Raw genomic sequence first — 19,794 nt, 5'->3', positions numbered from 1 at the left:
GTAGTGTTCAGTGTTGTGTCCAGTGTAGTGTAGTGTTCAGTGTTGTGTCCAGTGTCCAGTGTAGTGTAGTGTTCAGTGTTGTGTCCAGTGTTCAGTGTAGTGTTCAGTGTTGTGTCCAGTGTTGTGTAGTGTAGTGTTCAGTGTTGTGTCCAGTGTAGTGTAGTGTTCAGTGTTGTGTCCAGTGTCCAGTGTAGTGTAGTGTTCAGTGTTGTGTCCAGTGTCCAGTGTAGTGTTCAGTGTCCAGTGTAGTGTTCAGTGTCCAGTGTAGTGTTCAGTGTCCAGTGTAGTGTTCAGTGTTGTGTCCAGTGTAGTGTTCAGTGTTGTGTCCGGTGTCCAGTGTAGTGTAGTGTTCAGTGTTGTGTCCAACCCCCAGTGGTCAGACACGGACAGCTCCGTTGGTGGCCAGTCGTCCCTCTGCTCGGGACCACAGCTCAGCGCCTGCAAAAAGTCAGCTCTCAAAAACAAGAAAACAAGCAATAAAAATAGGGGGATAAGTAATCGGTAGACATCTGAGAATGTAGCTATTGTGAACTTTTAAATTACATTAAGTGGTTGAAGACAACGCAGCGTTTTTTAGCCCTGCCAGCTGTACATCTTATATGCATAACTGCATTTTGTTGTTGGTACTTGTACTCAGCAATGACAATAAAGTTGAATCTAATCTAATATCTCTCTAATATCTCTGATAACGCTAAACCACATAGGATTACCCAATTAGCCAAGCCAGATGAACAAAACTACGTGCGAAACAGCCGCGTAACACATGCAACAACCTAAATAATAAATACACATCTGAAAACTATAACATGTTCATTAATAATATTTCGAAATTCTCACCTGAGCTGCATTTGCCATTGTATTTGTAATTCTTCTTCTTCTTCTTCTTCTTCTTCTTCTTATCAATTGCGTGTTCAAATTATTGTTCGTTAAATGTCCTATACAATGTCGCCGTGTTTTTAAAATCCATTTAAGATCCTTCCTTCAAAATCTCGCGGTTTCTCGCGGTTTCTTTTACCGACGCGCTTACGATGACGTGGTCCAAAACCATTTCCGGGTGATGGATTTGATGCGCGCAGATGGATACTATAGATTTTTTCCGTCTTCTGTTCCTAGCTTTATTACGGCTGTGTTCGTAAATTTGCCTGGAAATCTGATCAGCACTCAAGGAATGCCTCTTGTCCAATCAAATTACCTGGTCCCTTTATGACGTTGAACCCAGTGTGCGCTCCGGCGCTCTCAGAGCGAATTTACGAACGCACCCTTTCAGTCCCAGCTGTTTCAGCTCAGACTGGTGTTGAATACAGGGAAGACCAAAGTCATGCATTTTTCCAATAACAAGCGGGTGCCAAGTGCTCTTCCTGACATTGTATCATGTCAGGGTTCACCTATTGAGCTTGTGCCAAACTACAAATACCTTGGCATTCAACTGGACGACATGTTTTGATTATGCATTCATCGGGCGACATGCATACATGTAACAAGGGTAGGCGCAATAAGCCACGGCTTCAGCCTACACCTTTTTGGTCCTGATGTTATAAATTGTGACTATGTACATTTTCTTATATCTGTATTGTGAATTGCATAGGGGACCAAAATAAACATTCTCAATCAATCAATCAATCACTGTGTGCTATACTCTCTGGTTAACTGGTCATCTCTCTCTATCCGCCGAACCCTTCACTGGCATATTTTCATTTACAAATCCATCCTTGGTCTGCTCCCCTCCTACCTTTCTAACCACCTGTCACGCAAGCAATCCGTCTACGGCCTCCGCACACAGGACATCATCACATACTCCATCCCCTTGGTCCGGACCATGAAAGGCAAAAGGGCGTTCTCATTTGCAGCCCCTTCCTCTTGGAATTCTTTACAGCAGAGTCTGAAACTGTCTCATCTGATCCCTCTGTCCAGTTTCAAGCTCTTGCTGAGAGACATACAGTGCGAGTCCATGATTTGTTCTTGCAATTGAGTTGACACTCCCTTTTGCCCATTGCTGACCCCTCCCTGCCCCTAGCTCTTTAGCTGTCTAGTTTTAGGTTTTGTAGTTTTAGTTTAGTTTTAGACTATATTGACGGAACGTTTTAGATTATCTTAGACTGTTTTAGACTAGTTTTAGTTTTAGACTATGTAGTTTTAGTTTAGTGTTAGACTATGTAGGCCAGGTTTTGTATTGTATTTGTTTGTGGTGGATGTTGTATGCCTGTGAACAGGTCACACTTGAAAATGAGCCCTTGGGGCTCAATGTTTTTTTTTTCACCTGTATAAATAAAGGTAAAAAAAACAAAAACTAAAAACCCATCTTTTTAATATTGCCTTTAAATGACTAAATAATTAAATTAAGATTATAAAAACCCATCCTTTTAATATTGCATTTACATAAATAAATTAAGATTATATAATGATTAAAGCACTTTGAGCTGCAACGTTTGCAGGAAAAGCGCTATACAAATAAAGTTATTATTATTATTGATATTATTACATACCTTCACTTACGGAGTTCGACAGAAACATCGTAACATTATTAGGCAAGGCAAGGCAAGTTTATTTGTATAGCACATTTCATACAACAGGGGCAATTCAAAGTGCTGTACATGCATTATTTAAAAATACAGCAAGAGGAGCATAAGAAAATAAAAATTACAATGAATAAAAGCAAATATAAGAAGTAAATAGATAAAACATTTAAAAAGACAATAGTTAATGGAAAAAAGACATTGATAGAAGTGTTTGTGTTTAATCATAACTGGTGCAAAACATGAAGGTTTTTAGCTTAGATTTAAATATTTTAAGGGTTTGGGCCTGTTTGATTTCTTCAGGGAGTTTGTTCCAGGAGCATGCAGCAGCGTGACTGAAAGCTGCTGCACCGTGTTTTGTTTTTACTCTTGGAATTATTAGCTGATTTGTCTCAGCTGAACTTAGGGACCTTGCGGGAATATAGGGTGGGAGGAGATCTGATATGTATTTTGGTCCAAGGCCATTTTGTGATTTGTATGTAATTAGGAGGATTTTGAATTCAATTCTCTGAGAGACTGGTAGCCAGTGCAGGGATCTCAGGATTGGTGTAATGTGTTCAAATTTCTTTGTTTTTGTTAGGACCCTAGCAGCGGCGTTTTGGATGAGCTGCAATTTACGGACAGCTCCTTTAGATAGGCCTGTTAGTAGACCATTACAATGATCAAGTCTACTCGAAACAAATGCATGGATGAGTTTTTCAGGTGATAGTAGGCTGATTTAGTTATCGAGTTTATGTGGCTGTTGAAGTTTAGATCGGAGTCTAGAATTACACCAAGATTTCTGACCTGTTTTTTAGTTTGAAGAGAGAGAGAATCAAGTTTTGCACTGACTTTCGATCTTTTGTCAGGTGCACCGAATACAATTATCTCTGTTTTGTCCTTGTTTAGTTGGGGGAAGTTTTGTGTCATCCAGGCGTTTATTTGCTCAATGCAATTACAGAGATTGTCAATGGGACAGGGCTGTGTAGAGGGCTATGTAGATTTGAGTGTCATCCGCATAGTTGTGGTAGGCAATTTTGTTATTTTTTATGATGTGTCCCAATGGAAGCATGTAGAGATTGAATAGAAGGGGGCCAAGGATTGACCCTTGGGGAACCCCACATGTCATTTTAATTTGGTCAGATACAAAGTTGCCAATGGAGACATAGTAGCTTCTGTCCTGTAGGTTGGATCTAAACCAGTTTAGGGCAGTGCCCGAAAGTCCTACCCAGGTTTTTAGTCTATCTATTAGAATGTCATGGTCTACAGCAGGCCTATTCAATTAGCGGCCCACGGGCCGCATGCGGCCCAGACGCGACCCCCGATTGGCCCAGCCATAAAAGCAGAGAAAAACGTATTTCGCGAGTGTTCATACTGTAGCGAACGGAGACTTGGTAGTGTAACTCGCTCCATGCGGGAATCGAACCCCGATCTCCCGCATAACCGACGACCGCGCTAACCATTAGACCAATACAGGATCGTTACAATACAATAGTAGCCTACAGAACGTGAATATAACACCAGGGCTCTCAAATATCACGCATTGGGCGTGGCAAGGTGTGACGTATGAGCGTGTGAACAGTCAACCCAATCAGGGCATTGTTTAATATAACGTTGCTAGACACACTTTAACAAACAATGCCCTGATTGGGTTGACTGTTGCTAGAGCGTTATATTCACGTTCTGTAGGCAGGCTAGCTAGAAGTCCGATATCAACTCCAAAAATGTCTTCGACTTTCTCCACCCTGAAACGCAAAATTGACGATGAAAACCGTCGGTTTAACTCTGCCTGGACTGAAAAATATGTGTTTATTTTACCACAAAGTCCAAATGCCAAACCGATGTGTTTAATATGCAATGAGTGCGTTGCGGTACTTAAAGATTACAATATTCGGAGGCACCACATCGAGAAACACCCGACTTTCCGGGCCAACTTTCCAGAGGGATCTCAGGAGAGGGCTGCAAAAGTGCAGAGTTTGATTGCATCCTACAATCGGAGCTGTACAACGATGGTACGGACATGCACAGCCCAAGAGAGAGGTACAGCAGCATCCCTTCGTGTTTCCTGGATCTTAGCAAAGAAGAAAAGGCCATTCACTGATTCTGAAACCATGAAAGACTGTATGCTGGCCGTCATAGATGAAGTGATAATTGACAGCAAAATTAAAACGAGTGTGTCATCTGCTATTAAAAACGTTCCCCTGTCAGACACTTCAAACATTCGCAGGGTTGAAATTCTTGCTACAGATGTGTTTGAAACACTGTTAAAAGAACTGAAGAAAGCTGATGTTATGTCTATAGCAGTAGACGAGTCCACAGACAGAACCGATATCGCACAATTGTGCATATATGTCCGTTTTTTTGACGGCAAATGCTTCCGAGAGGAATTGCTCGGTTTACTGCCGTTAGAAGGACACACAACTGGCGAGATAGTCTTTAAGAACATTTCAGAATTTTTCAAAGACAATGGTCTAGATATGAAGCGTGTGTGAATGCTTGTGACGGATGGGGCTCCATCCATGACAGGGAGAGTAAATGGTTTGACAGCACGCTGGTCCGCTGTTGCACCTCAGATAACATCCTTACACTGCATTGTGCATCAGACGGTGTTGTGCGCAAAACTCAGCGGGGAGCTTAAAACAACAATGGACAACGTGATGGCTACAATTAATTTTATTCGCTCCACTTCGAGCCTCCAACATCGCTTATTCCGCAAGCTGCTGTCAGAAATGTCTGCTGAGCACCACGACCTGCTTTTGCACAACGACGTCAGGTGGCTGTCCAAAGGCAAGGCACTGGAGCGTTTCTGTGATCTCAGAGAGGAGATTACAACTTTCCTCCGCAGCAGCAAGCAAACGAAGGCAGAAACACACTTGAATCGCATACTGGACGACAACTTCATGGCTGATGTCTGCTTTCTGAGCGACATGTTCAAACACCTGAATGACCTAAATGTGGGGCTACAAGGCAGAGACAAAACTGTGATTGATCTTGTGGAACAGACGCGCGCGTTTCAAATCAAACTGGACCTTTTCGCGGCCGACTTGTGCACCGGCAGAATGCTGCATTTTCCAACGCTCCGCAAATGCGTCTCATCCCCGGCACAAATCACAGATGTGATGACTGATTTCATTCCGAGGTTGAAAGAGAACTTTGCTGGTCGACTGGATGGGCTTGCTCTGCCCGCAGAGGTGATGGGCTTTGCCAGAGACCCGTTCACTGCTGCAATAGAAGGGGACTTATCCACCAGAGGAAAGGGAGTGGTGCCTTCCATCGACGAGGGGAAATTCGTACTTGAACTTGTTGACATGCAGTCATCCTTAACCATGGCACAGGAGCTTCGCACTAATGGACCTGCGAAGTTTTGGAGTGATGTCAACGTGCACCAGTTCCCTAACATTAAGAAAGTAGCAATCCATGTGCTCAGTATGTTTGGATCAACATACACCTGTGAAGCAAGCTTTTCACACATGAACACAATAAAAAGCAGCTCTCGTTGTTCCCTGACTAACAGTACCCTTCACCAATGCCTTCGGATTGCATTGACATCTTATGAGCCAAATGTCACTGCTCTTGTTCAGAATAAAAAATGTCACTTCTCACACTAAGAAAGTCAGCGGGGTAAGATTAGATTAGATTCAATGTTATTGTTTAACTGTAACTGTAACTTGTTTAATTGTGCACTCAAGGCATTGATGGTTATTTTCATTCAGTTAAAAACACTTTGTGATGTGCCTGGGTCAGCTATGACCAAAATGTTTATTTTACAAAAGGACTTTTTTTTTATTGGTATACTACTGTACACTTTTTTATGCACTTTGAGATGTGCATGGGTCAGTTGAGACCAAAATGTTGTTGTTTTACCTAGAAAGTGAAAAAAGTATTGCTATTAGGTTCTGTTCAATTACAGCTCTTTTATTGTGTTCAGTCAAGTCTTTTTGACGTGCCTGTGTCAGATGTTACCTAATTTAAAAGGAAAACTATAAATAAACTGCTTGTATTTCATTAGGCCTACATTCATTTGTGTTGGTTTGAAATGTGTCATTACCTGGTGCCTAGGCTACTGGTCGCTGAAAATGTCTGGCCCAGCAAAATGTCTTGGTTTTCAAATCTGGCCCAACTGAATTTGTAATTGAATACCCCTGGTCTACAGTGTCAAAGGCAGCACTAATATCTAGTAGTACCAAAACTGAGATTTTTCCGGAGTCTGTGTTTACGCGAATGTCATTAAGGACCTGAATAAGGGCCGTTTCAGTGCTATGTAGGGGCCGAAAGCCTGATTGAAAGTCATCAAAGAGATCATTTAGGGTCAAATAATTGCTAAGTTGTTCGTGGGCAACCATTTCAATAATTTGTCCTGTACAGGGAAGGTTTGATATGGGTCTGTAGTTGTTTAGTACAAATGGGTCTAGGCCGTTCTTTTTTAGTAGAGGCTTAATAACTGCAGTTTTCAGGGCTTCAGGGAAGATTCCTGATGAAAGGGAGGTGTTAATTATTTGTATTAGTTCGCCTGCCATGCAGCTAAATATGTTTTTAAAAAAGCTTGTTGGCAGGACATCAAGGGCACAGGTGGATGGTTTAAGACGTGACATGATTTTATCTAGGGTCTTGTAATCAATGGTGTTAAATTGTGACATGGTCGTTATGTCCGCCCTATTTGGGGTTGTTAATGGGGACATGTTTTTCATGCCTGACACAGAAGACCTAATGCCTTGTCTAATGGTTTCTATTTCATTGTTAAAAAATAGTGGACTTGAAGGTTTGTTTTTCTCCATCTGCGCTCTGCTTTACGACATTCTCTTTTTTGGGTCTTTACGGATGGGGCAGTTCTCCAGGGAGCTTTTTGCTTACCAGAGATGCATTTGTATCTAATTGGTGCAATATCATCAATGGTTTTTGTGATTTTTAAGTTGAAATCGTGTAGAAGGTCATTTACTGAGGTTGGAATAGAAGTTTTTTTTTGGGGGGGGGGGCTAGGGAAAAGGCCTGTGTGAACAGTGCACTGGTCTTTTCATTGATATATCATTTGGAAATAGTTTTAGACATAGTTTGAATAACAGGAAAGATAGATATGTCAAAGAATATGCAACAGTGGTCAGACAGGGCAATGTCAGTTACAACAACATTTGAAATATCTAGGCCTTTGGTGATGATAAGGTCCAGAGTGTGACCTCGATTATGAGTAGGGAGGTTCACATGTTGTTGAAGTTCAAAAACATCTAACAGAACAGAGAGTTCTTTGGCTTTGTTGTCCTCTGAGTTATCTACATGAATATTGAAATCACCAGCAATGATCAGACCATTAAATTCAGTAGTAATGATGGAGAGAAGCTCTGTAAGTTCATTAAAGAAGCTAGTAGAGTATTGGGGTGGTCTGTATAAAATTATAAAAAGAATTCGAGTGGAACATTTAAAAACAACTGAAAGATATTCAAATGATAAAAATTCCCCGAAGGATGTCTGTTTGCAGTTAAAACTGTCTCGGAAGAAAGAGGCGATTCCACCACCTTTTTTGTGGGATCTAACGACATCTACGTAAGGTTCTAAAATTGGGGGGTGCTGACTCAATAAGAATTGTTGTCTTGTTATCTTTATCTAACCAGGTCTCAGTGATAAATAAGAAATCTAGTTCATAGGAGCTAATCAAGTCGTTGATTAAGAGAGACTTATTAGCTAAGGATCTGGCATTGAAAAGTGCTAGCTTGAGTGGTTTTGTGTTTGGTCTCTGTGTGGGCTGTGTGTGGCAGGGTACAGAAATTAAATTTGAGGGGTGTATAAAGCATTCAGACTTGCAATTAACTGTTCTGTTACTGATATGAACAGGGATAGCAAGAATTGAGAGTCCCAGCTTTATATCAGGAATGTCAATGGTATCAACTCTATGGAAGCAGGGACTGTTAGAGCATCAACTGATTATGGGTGTCATCCGGGGGATGGGTGTTTTAGATAGCATCCTGTGGCGGGGTAGGGCGACGGGTATTGTTGATGAGGCTGGCATTGTTGATGAGGTTGGCGTCACAGGGAGTGTTGCCTGAGATGGAGCAGCTTTCGGGGTGAGCTCTACTCCTGTCTTCTCCATTTTCTCTAACCTAGCTGAGAAAGGCAGGAACGGCGTGAGTTGGAGGAAGGAGAGCTCAGTGGACTCAGTGGATGATAGTGCGGCAGCTTAGCAAAATAATGGGGATGCGCCGGACAAAAGCACCAAATGTGCTCTACATCACCATAGCTTTCAATTTTTGGTGGGAGCCACTTCATCAAGATGGCCGATGGCGGCCATCTTGGATTTCCAAGGTGGCCGCCATGTAAAATCTATAAGTGCAAATATCTCGGCTTCCAAGCCACATAGAAGGTCAATCTTGGTGTCAAAATATACATTTTCTGGGTCAAGGAATGCATTAAAGCTATTGAGAATATCACTAGATGATTATTTGTGCCGAGATCAATAAATATGTTCATTCTGGCAATGTATCCATAATTTTCAACTCGGTTCCTAAGCAGCTGGACATATATTAATATGTATGTTTTCAATGGCATGTATATTGAAAAATGGACAACATGCATTAATTGAATTGAACTTTATGTGCTTCACTTTTTAACATAACAAAGCATTTTATATCATCAAATTATCGGTCACATTTACAACTGCAAAGCTCTGTGCATTTCCAGTGTGCTTTCTTGCATGAGCACTTTGCACCACAGCCACTTGCGCTTTTACAGCCACATTTGACCAGTTCAGTGCAGGCTTTCGAAGCCATTGGTAGAATGCTCCACACAGGAAGCCAGACCTGGCTGTCTCTATCCAATGTCCATCCACATCCTTCTGGACTGGGTGTCGGCTGCTGAGCCAGTTCAGATGTTGCCCAGATTCCAGACTGGTAGGCAACTCGCTTCAAGTGCTGCAGAAGGGAATCTTGTGTTGGTGGAATGTGTTCCATGGTTCTGTTCTTCTGGCAGAACAACTCTCTCCGTGCTTCATTAATAGATTCCACATCACTCGTCTTGTTGTAAAGGACGATTGTGTAGCGCTCCAGAAGTTGCAATTGCTGGGCATCTATGGTCACGGGAGTGTGCGGATTCGCTGCCATGTAGTTGAAGGCCTGGGTGACCTCTGGGTAGGACTTCCAAGCCTCCCATGCTGACTTCTTCCCCTTCCCACAGAATGCTGAGGTTGTGTCACAGCCTGTGAAACAGTGGAAGACTGGAAGTGCTGTGGACTTACCTTTGCCCAGAGTATGGCAGATGTTATTGATATGAAGATATCTGTAGTTCTTGCCAGTGCCAAAAGTGACCCAGATGTCTGCAGCTGGATACTTGGTGAGCAGGGCATGGAACTTGCCGATGAGGATAACGACAACATCTGTATCCACAGTGCGTACCAAGCAGGTAGAAGAGCGATGCTCCAGGGCATCAAGCAGATGAATCAGTATCCTGGTGTCGGCCTCTTCATGGTTACATGGCAGTATGAAGTGGCTGGTGTCTGTGCCGACCACTCTGGTGCCAGATGTAATGAAGACCTGCTTACCATCTGGCCAGGCAATGGATGCAATCTTCCTGGAGAGGAAGGTAAAGAGTTCCTGCTTGTTCATAGTGTCACGCAGGAAATCTGGCCAATTCCCTGGCAGCTTGTTCTGACCAGCCACCTTCCGTCGTATCCCTTTGCCTCGCTTCTCCCTTGTTGACTCTTTTATGCTGCTGGTGATGTAAGTATCCCAGACCACATCAACTCTTGCAGAGGTCTCCAAGTGCTTCATGATGTGGGGAACAAAGACACAACTGGCATATTCGTCGAATGTGGTAATGTTGGTGGTGGACAGGAAGTGCACAACAGCAGCACCGTCGAGTACTTTGACATCAAAAGTCCCTGGAGGTAAAAAAGAAAGTTAGTTAAAAAACGAAAAACAAACTGTAAATAAAGAACTTAGGCCTACTACAGACCTTGAAGAGAATGATATGCAATTTTTTCTGATTATTACTGATATTACTTAATGCCACTGACTGATTACAACTTGTTTGTAAAAAAAAAAAAGTACCTGGAGGTTCCTGTTGTGTCTTCTCTGTCAGAACAATTAGCAGATCTGACTTCTTTCCCAAGCGTAGTTTCCCTCTGTCAGATAGGGAGGGAGGGTATGGATGGTTTTCGTGCTTAAAAAAGGTGCTCATGTCACCCTCTCTGTGTTGCATGGCTATATATAATTGGGAGAAGAGTGCAACATCATCCTTCAACATTGAGATCTGCCCTGCCTGCTTGGTCTTGGTCTTGGGTGTTGGGCATCTGAAGAGAGGCAGTGAGTTCTTTTTGATGGGCTCGTGAATGGAGTGTGTGCGGTTCCTGATCACTCTCTCGTGGTACTTGTTGTACTGATCTCTGCCAACTGATTCCACATTGCGGACTGTGTTAACCACAGACTCGTCAGTTATATTTCGTGTGTCCAGCATTAGAAGCTCGGGGGTATCATCTAGGAATGGATTGTTCATCCCAGTGATGGTGTGCACCAGAACTAGTGCTTGTTCTTTGAATGTCTTCTGTGTAGACATTCCTTCTTCATGGTGTTGTTGTTTATTGCCTTCTTCTGAAATATACTCCTGCTCAAACTCTTTTAGGAGTCGTGCTTGTTCAGGCCCTGCGATCATCCACTTCTTGAATGCTGAGGGATTCTCGGTGAGTCCCACTGCACCCCCAGAACCCTTCACCAGATCATTATTCTGCTCATGAGCCTGGTCTATCGGTATGCTTGAGAATCTGTTTGTGGTCTTGGGAATAACCCAGTGACCATGTTCTTCAAATTCATTGTGAATGGATGTGGGCAAGCTTTCCATGTCGCGGATGTGGACAGGAATCCATCTGGCATAGTTCTGGTGATCAAGGGCGAAGAACCATGGGACGAGAGCCTTCAGTGACTCCACATAGAGGGGGAAATCCTGTTCTCTGTGGGCACGTACAAATATCAGACCCATTATTTCCAAGTTGAGGATGGTATCCCAGTACTGGAATGTTGGACTCTTGGTGATCATATCTTGTCTCCAAGCTTCTTTGATCTTCTCATCACGTGGTCCCTCAGTCACCATGTCCAAGAAGGCATCCTGCTGCAGCTTCCCCAGTGCCAGAGCGCTCACTTGGTGGGCATGTCTTGTCCTAGTGAGGTGGGATGCTTTGAGGAAAGAGTCAGCTGTGCCAGAGGATGCGATACCAGCCTCAGTCAGTGCAGTGGTCCAAAAAATATATAAAATCACATAATGATATTCTCAATAGCTTTAATGCATTCCCTGACCCAGAAAATGTATATTTTGACACCAAGATTGACCTTCTAAGTGGCTTGGAAGCCGAGATATTTGCACTTATAGATTTTACATGGCGGCCACCTTGGAAATCCAAGATGGCCGCCATCGGCCATCTTGATGAAGTGGCTCCCACCCAAAATTGAAAGCTATGGTGATGTAGAGCACATGGAAAAAATGTGGTGCTTTTGTCCGGCGCGTCCCCATTATTTTCAAATATGGTCTTAAGCCACCGCACTATGAGTGTCTCTGGGAGTTTGGGGTAGAGTGGTTTGGGGGGTCAGGGGCAGGGAGGGAGGGTGGGGGGAGAGAAAAGGGGCTGGACCGTCGCCTTAGTGGGGGTTCAACGAGTTGGCTAATGATTAGTTTTGCCCTGGCGACTGTGGAGCGCAGTTCAGCGCATGGGGAGACTGAGAGGTCATCTGCAGCGCGCATTTCAGCCAGCTGTGATGAGTTTGGAGGGCCCTTTACTGTAGGCTGTGATGAGTCGCAGGACTGTGGGGAGAGTTTATCCACTGTGAGCAGTTCAGCTGCCTGTGCTGAGTCTGAAGAATCCTGCTCTGTAGGCCTTTCAGCAGGGGAGGCTGGTTCATTAGGGGCAATTGGACAATGCCCCACCAAAGGGAGAAGAGAGAGATTTTTTTTCTATAACTTCTAGACAGTGTTGCTTCTGAATATCATAGTCCAATCAGCTAGTGTTCTGTGGAGTATATCATAGTCCAATCAGCTAGTGTTCTGTGGAGTATGTTCCAATCAGCTTCAAGTCCCGCCCCTTTCAGGGCAAATTTCAGTCTACTCGAAGTTGCACTAGGCTGTTCTCGTAGACTTGCATGTAAAATCTATTTTGGTAACTTCAGGCCATTCGGTCATTTGTCTATGGGGTTTTGGGACATGCACAAAGAATCGTACGTGCTTACGTCATGTCCGGCGTAGCTTTAGACGCGCTAGCCAATTAACCTTCATTTCAGATCACTATGGCGGCTAGTAATGTTCTGAACAACTCGGTTGAATCTTTAAAAGAAACACCGTTCAGCCGTCGTAGCAACCAGGAGAAATTAACAGTAAAGGAATTAGGACCACCCAGACCAAATTTAATTATAAAGCAAGTTTATACAAAGGCAGGGAAAATTGGAAAATCGTATAACCGAGGATTTACGAGGGGTTGACATTGACGCAGTCTTCATAAAACATGCCGTCCACAAGCAGCATGCAGGCCATAAGGTAAGATAAAAAATATATAGTTTGTACCTTCTCCGTAATATAGAACTTTGTAATAATCAAATGTATGCATGCTATGATGAATGGGAAAGGCGCCGGTAAAACTAGTAGGCTTATATAACAATGAGTTGAATTAAAATTAGGGCTTGCCCGAGTAATTGGAGTAGGATATTCCACTATTCATTTGGTAGGTTGCTATGCGAAGCTTCTTTTTTGCAACAAAACTTTGCATTTAATGTATTATGTTACATTATATTAATATGTAGTTACTTAATGTAATGTAGTATATTACATGTATCAAACAATACATTTTGTCAGCGAATTACAACTAAGCATTTTTTTTATATATATGTATTAGGCTAATATATAGAACATGTCTAAAAATGTCTGAGGTTTAATTTGTGAATAGATAGACCTACATATTTATATTCAAGAATAAGCATATCTACCTAAATAGCTCCAAGATATCTAAGTGGTCGGGAGTGACTCATGTGCACAGCCTGTTAAAGCTAAAGTTAACTGTTATACTTAAAACAGATCCCTCTCTCCTGGAGACCTTAAATCATCGTTAGACTACATTTCAGAAATTACTGTAGATACAATTACAACTACAAGACAGCAGATTGTTCAGCTACATTTTCTTATTTGAAATCTTAACACTGTTGGTCTGTCTGCCTTCAGGGACCAAAGCTCATCTCAAGAGCAGCAGCAAGAAGCCACAGGAACCAGAACATCAAGGAGGGTCTTGGGAGAAGAAGAGAAGCAGAGGCTGTCTAAAGAGGTAGGTCCAAGTTTTGAAACACAGTGTTGGAAAATCACCACCAATCAGAGTTACATTCAGGGATGGGATGGTAGCAGTCTTTATTCAGTGTTGTACTTCCAAAGTGCTTATTTCCACATTTTCTTTCACACCCCATACTTTTGACAGATCTGCGACACAATCCTGGCCCACTCCAAAGAAAGGTTTTCTTTCACCAACCACCTTGTGAGTAGGGATGGGACGATTATCGTGTTTATCGTTAATCGCGATAAAAACACCCGCGATAACTTTATCGTGGAGAATTTTAATTAGTTGAATAATCGTCATAATCGTTTTTTTTTTTTTTTATTATTATTTTTAAATGACTGGACTTTTTAAATAGGCACTACATTTTATAAACACTGCTTTGTCTGTCTGTTTTTATTGTATGTATTAATGTATGTGACCTATGTGTGTTTTTTTTTTTTTGGGTTAATATTTTTATTGAGTTTCACAGAGACATGTACACAACAGGACATAACAACAACAACTAGTATCCGTGGGGGAGGTTATTGTCCCATTAATAGTAGAAAACTAGTTTTGCACTTTGTTATGCAGTACATTGTCCATAAACAGAAAATGTTTAAAAACGAAACAAAAACAAAAAAACAGTGGGGGAGGAGGCAATGTCACATATCAGAAATAAACAGAAAAGAAAATGACACAACAAATGCCATAATATATGATATGGGGGGGATCACCCCCATCGGAGACAGCATCCATGTCTTACAGTCCTAAACACAGCGGCAGCACAACACCAGCACAGTAAATAATATTGTGACCCATACATTGTAGATCTGTTACACATTAGTCTTGTGTACTTTCTTGAGTGTAATCCACCAAACCTTTCATTACAATGGCAGCCAGTCTGGTACCAATATAATCTAAGAACGGAGACCAAATCTTATAGAATGTCTTTATCTTACACTTAGACCTATGTCAGATATTCCATAGGAATCATATCAAAAATTACCTTGTACCATCCAGCTATTGTAGGCGGTTTGCAGTCTATCCATTTCAGCAATATATTTTTCCTTGCACAAAAAGTGAAGATACACAGAAGTCTTTTGGAATGCATACTTTTAAGTTGTTTGTCTGGCAACCCAAACAATAGACACATGGGGTCCTTATCCAATGTAACATCTAGAATTAGATGAATTTTATCCACTATACCTTTCCAGTAATCATCTATATATCTACAAGTCCAAACACAATGAACAAAGCTCCCAACCTCGGTAATACACTTTGTACACATTTCCGATTTGTTATGATCCATTTTATGTCTAAGTTGGGGAGTAATCTGCAAACGTTGTAGTAGTCTAAATTGCGTTTCCTTCGTCCTATTACAGATTGAGATGTCGTTTGCCGATTGCCATATTAGTGACCAAGTTGCTTCATCAGTATTAATGTTCAGGTCATTATTCCAGTCTTTGGGCGTAAATGCAGGTTTGCCTTTATCATATTTTGAAAGTGCTCTATACCCAAGCCCCAGAATGCCTCTCGTCTTTCCAGCAGAGACTATCTCCTCCAGCGGAGAGGGTTGGTGACAGAGGCCAGTGTCTTTTTGGCTATTTAAAAAACTTCGTATCTGAAGGTATCTGAAAAACTCATTTCGTGGTAGGTCATATTTCTTACATAATTGGTCAAATGAAAGTAGTATTTCCGTATCATATAAATGTCCGATAGTAACCATCCCTTTGCTGTCCCACCGCTTGAAACCCCTATCCGTGGCACCAGGGGAGAAGTCTATGTTGCCCCAAACTGGCGAGAGGGAGGATGTCATAATCGTATGTTATAAATAAATAGTAATATAATTGAGATTTCTCACATGAGCCGCGCACGAATATCCTCACAGAAATGTGTCTCGCGTGATTGTTCAGCCTGCATGGGTAACGTGACTGTCAAGTCAGCCTTGTCAGTCAGTCACTAACGTATGCTAGCCTTCTCACCATGGCTGCATCGGCCCCGTGTCCATTGCCTCACCTTTCCAGGGTTGCCCGCAGGCTTCTATGCATACCTGCAACTAGTGTTCCTTCAGAGAGAGTGTTTAGTGCCAGTGGGCACATTTTAGTGCCAGTGGGCACATACTCACACCTCTCCGAGCACACCTCTCCGAAAAAGTGAACATGTTGACATTTTTGCACTTTAACCTATCTTGAAGCTTTCAAGTCTCTAAGCCACAAGGCTAGCACTCAGTTTGATGACAGAAAAGTGTCAGTGTTCAAGTTTTGTTTGACAGTATTTTTTTCCTTTATTTATGCAGTGATACCTTATAATTTATCATTACCTTATTTAAGATTTTATTAAAGATTTTGATTTTTGTCAAGATGTTTTTAAAATGATGATAATGTTATTAACATGATTCAATAAAAATACAACAAAATCTAAGTTAAAGTGATTACAGTGTGTTTTATTGGCATTCTAAAAAAAAGTTTTTTTTTTTTTTTTTTTTAATTCTCGCGATAATATCGTGGATCGCGATTATTTTGCCCACGATAATCGTGACATGACATTTTCTAATCGTCCCACCCCTACTTGTGAGTGCCACGCTGCTCCAAGGAGAGATGTTCCAACAGCACTGCCATGCATTCCCTGTTGAGGCTCTGAACACCACTGTCAAGGCATACCCCATGCTGAACCAGGTGAAGCTCAAGACTGAGCTGTCCCTTGTCTATGAGAGTGCTGAGTTCAAGGGCTGCTCTGGTGCACTGGCACTGTACCAGGTTCTACACAGTTACAACCTCCAGGAGACTTTCTCTGAGACTGTAGCTCTGTTGAACATCCTAATTACTACTCCCATGACAACAGCTGAAGCTGAGAGGTGTTTCTCGACCCTTAAGAGAATCAAGAACTTCCTGCGAAACACAATGGGCCAGGAGCGCCTGAATGCACTGGCCATGCTTTCAATGGAGAGGGAACTAGTCAGGAAGATGCCTGATTTTAATGAGAGGGTCATTGATTGTTTTGCTGCTTTGAAAGAGAGACGAGCTAAATTTCAATACAAGTGAGCAGTATGTATGCCGTCCATATTTTGTATTTTGTAGTATGTAAATAGTTTTATCCATCCATTGCACATTATCAGCCCCTGTGCCACTGCCCTTTATCCTGGATTTGCTGCACCTAAAATAAAATATGTGATAACTGAATACCAATGGCTGTGAGAGTCAATTTATTTAAGCCCGCTGATTTAGGTGAATTTACCCTTGAACGTGTCACCTTAACCATCAACGCAACAATTGCCCCCCCTGAGAGATTTGGCAGGAGCCGCCACTGCCTTTCAGTTGGTTCAAGAGCATCGAGGGAAGGGGGAGCAGAGTTTATGAGGTTGAAGAGTATGTTGTTCATTAAATGGTATTCTCCCGATCTGTTTAAGTGGAGGCCATCTCTTTTGAATAGGTCTCTCTGCCTCCAGAATATGTTCCAGTGGTCAATGAATTTCAGTCTTTTAAGTTGGCACGCACCAGAGAGCCACGTGTTAAGGCTTAGGAGCCGGCTGAATTCCAGGTTACCTCTGTCAACAGTGGGTAGTGGTCCACAGATGAATGTCTCAATCTTAAGCTTGTCAAGTCTATTGAAAAGTTCCATGAAATCACGTCTCAAGTCTACTGAGCCCATTTTACGTGAATCGGTTTGTCCCACATGTAATACAAGACGCTTTGTGTTACATGTGGCTTTTAGACAGTGTTTCTTCCAAATCTTTTGTTATTTCTGAGACCGTTAGGTTAGGAAGACAGTGGATATGTAATTTTTTACCTCTTACCTCAAAGTATCTTTTGGAGGTGAAGTCTGTTTCATACGCTGCATGTCACACAGAGAAGTAGAAGAAGGAGGGGTGACCTTGAGCTCGGGGAGTCGCCGGGGGGGGCCGGGGAGTCACGTGATTCCCAGGCCTGGGAAATCTTGGCGTGACTCTGATGTTCTTATCTCGGGCCTTGGGAGTCATGCCAGCTTGCTCCGCGGGCCGGTGTCTCAGACTCCTATCTCGGCTCTGTTTAGTCATGCAAGCCTATGGCTCGGGCCTACCTGTTGCTAATGATGCTAACGGTGCTAACGAGGACTTCAGTTGGCTGCTTTTCAGTAGTTTCGGGGGATAATTCATCTGTCCAGTGAATTTTGCAGCTGTCACCTGCCTCGTTAGCTTTGGGAAGTATGAATTTTGATTTAAATCCTCTTCAAAGGCTTGCGTGGGTGGAGAACCATTAGCGTAGCGATTCTCGAGTGCGGAGAGTCGTCCCTGGAGAGTATATTCCAATAGGTCTACTCTCTTTGAAAGATCCACTCAACTTTGACAGATAGCAGGCATGGTAGGAATAAAAGCTATATAAAAAAATGTTAAAACTGTTAAAAATGTAAAAACTATAAAAAAAGAAGCAAGAAAAAAGCAGGAAAGCAGTGGTATGAGAGGAGCGAGGGAGAAACACGTCTAATCTACTCAGAAGCAGGAAGCACACACATTAATTACAACAAGTTGTAAAATGATTTGGGGGGCCAATATCTTTAGCTAGCTCAAGTAACTAGTTTACTATATTGTTGTCTTAGCAGTTGGTAAAAGAACATGATTAAAATAAATATATATGACAATAACATAATTTGTGTTGCAGCAAGCACAATACAACCAACTTGTCCGTCTGAAGCGACAATACTGGGATCATTCGTGATTGGGTTACAATCAGTCAAATACTAGGCGAACATGTGTGTAAGACACAAATAAACTTGGATTTCATGCATTTCAAGTGGCATATTTGTAATCATGACGACGTAGCCTTGTCTAAGAATGCATTTCACCATGTTAATTCCCAGTATAGTGAAAATACCACCGCTCATCCGTGATCAGACTTAGCTGGGGTGCTGCAACTGAAGAGTATCAAATAGAGTGCAAAAAAGCAGCATCTGCACACTCAAATATGTGCAAAAAACGATGTTTATTGCAAGCTTTCGGTTCCCAGGCTATCGGACAATGTAAACAACAGCTGTATGACAAGTTTGTATGACGCAGTTTGACGAGGCTGAAAGCGCACAGGGTTGCCAGATGGGATTGACAATTTACAGCCTAAACTTTCTATAACCTCAAAATCAAGTAGCCCATTCGGCGGTAACCCGCCCCATCTGGCAACCCTGGACGCAACCCTGCAACCCTGGATGCGAAATGCATTTTGGGGAAGCAGTACGCCAAAAGTGTCCATCGTAACAGACTTCAATTATCCCGGAAATATTGCTTGCATACTAAATTCCTTGCATACTCAAATCTCGCATACTGTACAGTGTGAACACACTGCATACTCAAAATCTACGTCATATCTAGTATGAGTAGTATGCTAGTATGCTATTCCGAACACAGCCTCAGTCGTTGTTTACTGTCCCTTGCAGCGTTTACAGGAATAGGAACCAATAGGACAGTTGGCTTGTTGTCAGAAACCCCACAGATTATCACAAACCCCACAAACTGCTCGCCCATTGACTCCATCAATGTTGTTTAAAGGAAAACCCAGGCTTATTTTTGACATGTCTTGCGAGATTTATCAATAATAAGCCAGGATTATTTTTATTTTTTTATATATACTGTATATACGGTAAGTCTCGCAAGACTTGTCAGAATAAGCCTAGAATTTCCTTTAGTGACGTTGATGGAGTACCCCCCCAGCTCGTTGTTGTTGTCACTAACCAATAGCCTTTTTTTTCTTTTTTTCTTTCTTATTATACAGGAAAAGATTAAACTAAGATAATACGATGGTTATCATAATTTTTCAAATCTTTATTAATAAGTAATTACAGAAAGGTAAATTACATTTCTGTCATGGCTTCCACATTTTGGCCTACGAGAGAGTCGGAATCATGTGCTACCAAGCGGACCAATCACAGTGCTTACGGTTGCGTAGGCACTGCCGCGTAGTTACATTTTTGGAGAGGTGCGCGTCAACCTACGCCGTAGCCTACGCAGAAGTATAAATTGGGCTTTAGTTGATCACTCACCATCACAGGATGTAGTGATGTACACAGGATGTAGTGATG

Source organism: Nansenia antarctica, assembly GCF_963989245.1.
Source record: "Nansenia antarctica genome assembly, chromosome: 6".
Classification (NCBI taxonomy): Eukaryota; Metazoa; Chordata; class Actinopteri; order Argentiniformes; family Microstomatidae; genus Nansenia; species Nansenia antarctica.
The sequence above is the reverse complement of the archived record's forward strand: the minus strand, read 5'-3'. Positions refer to the sequence as shown.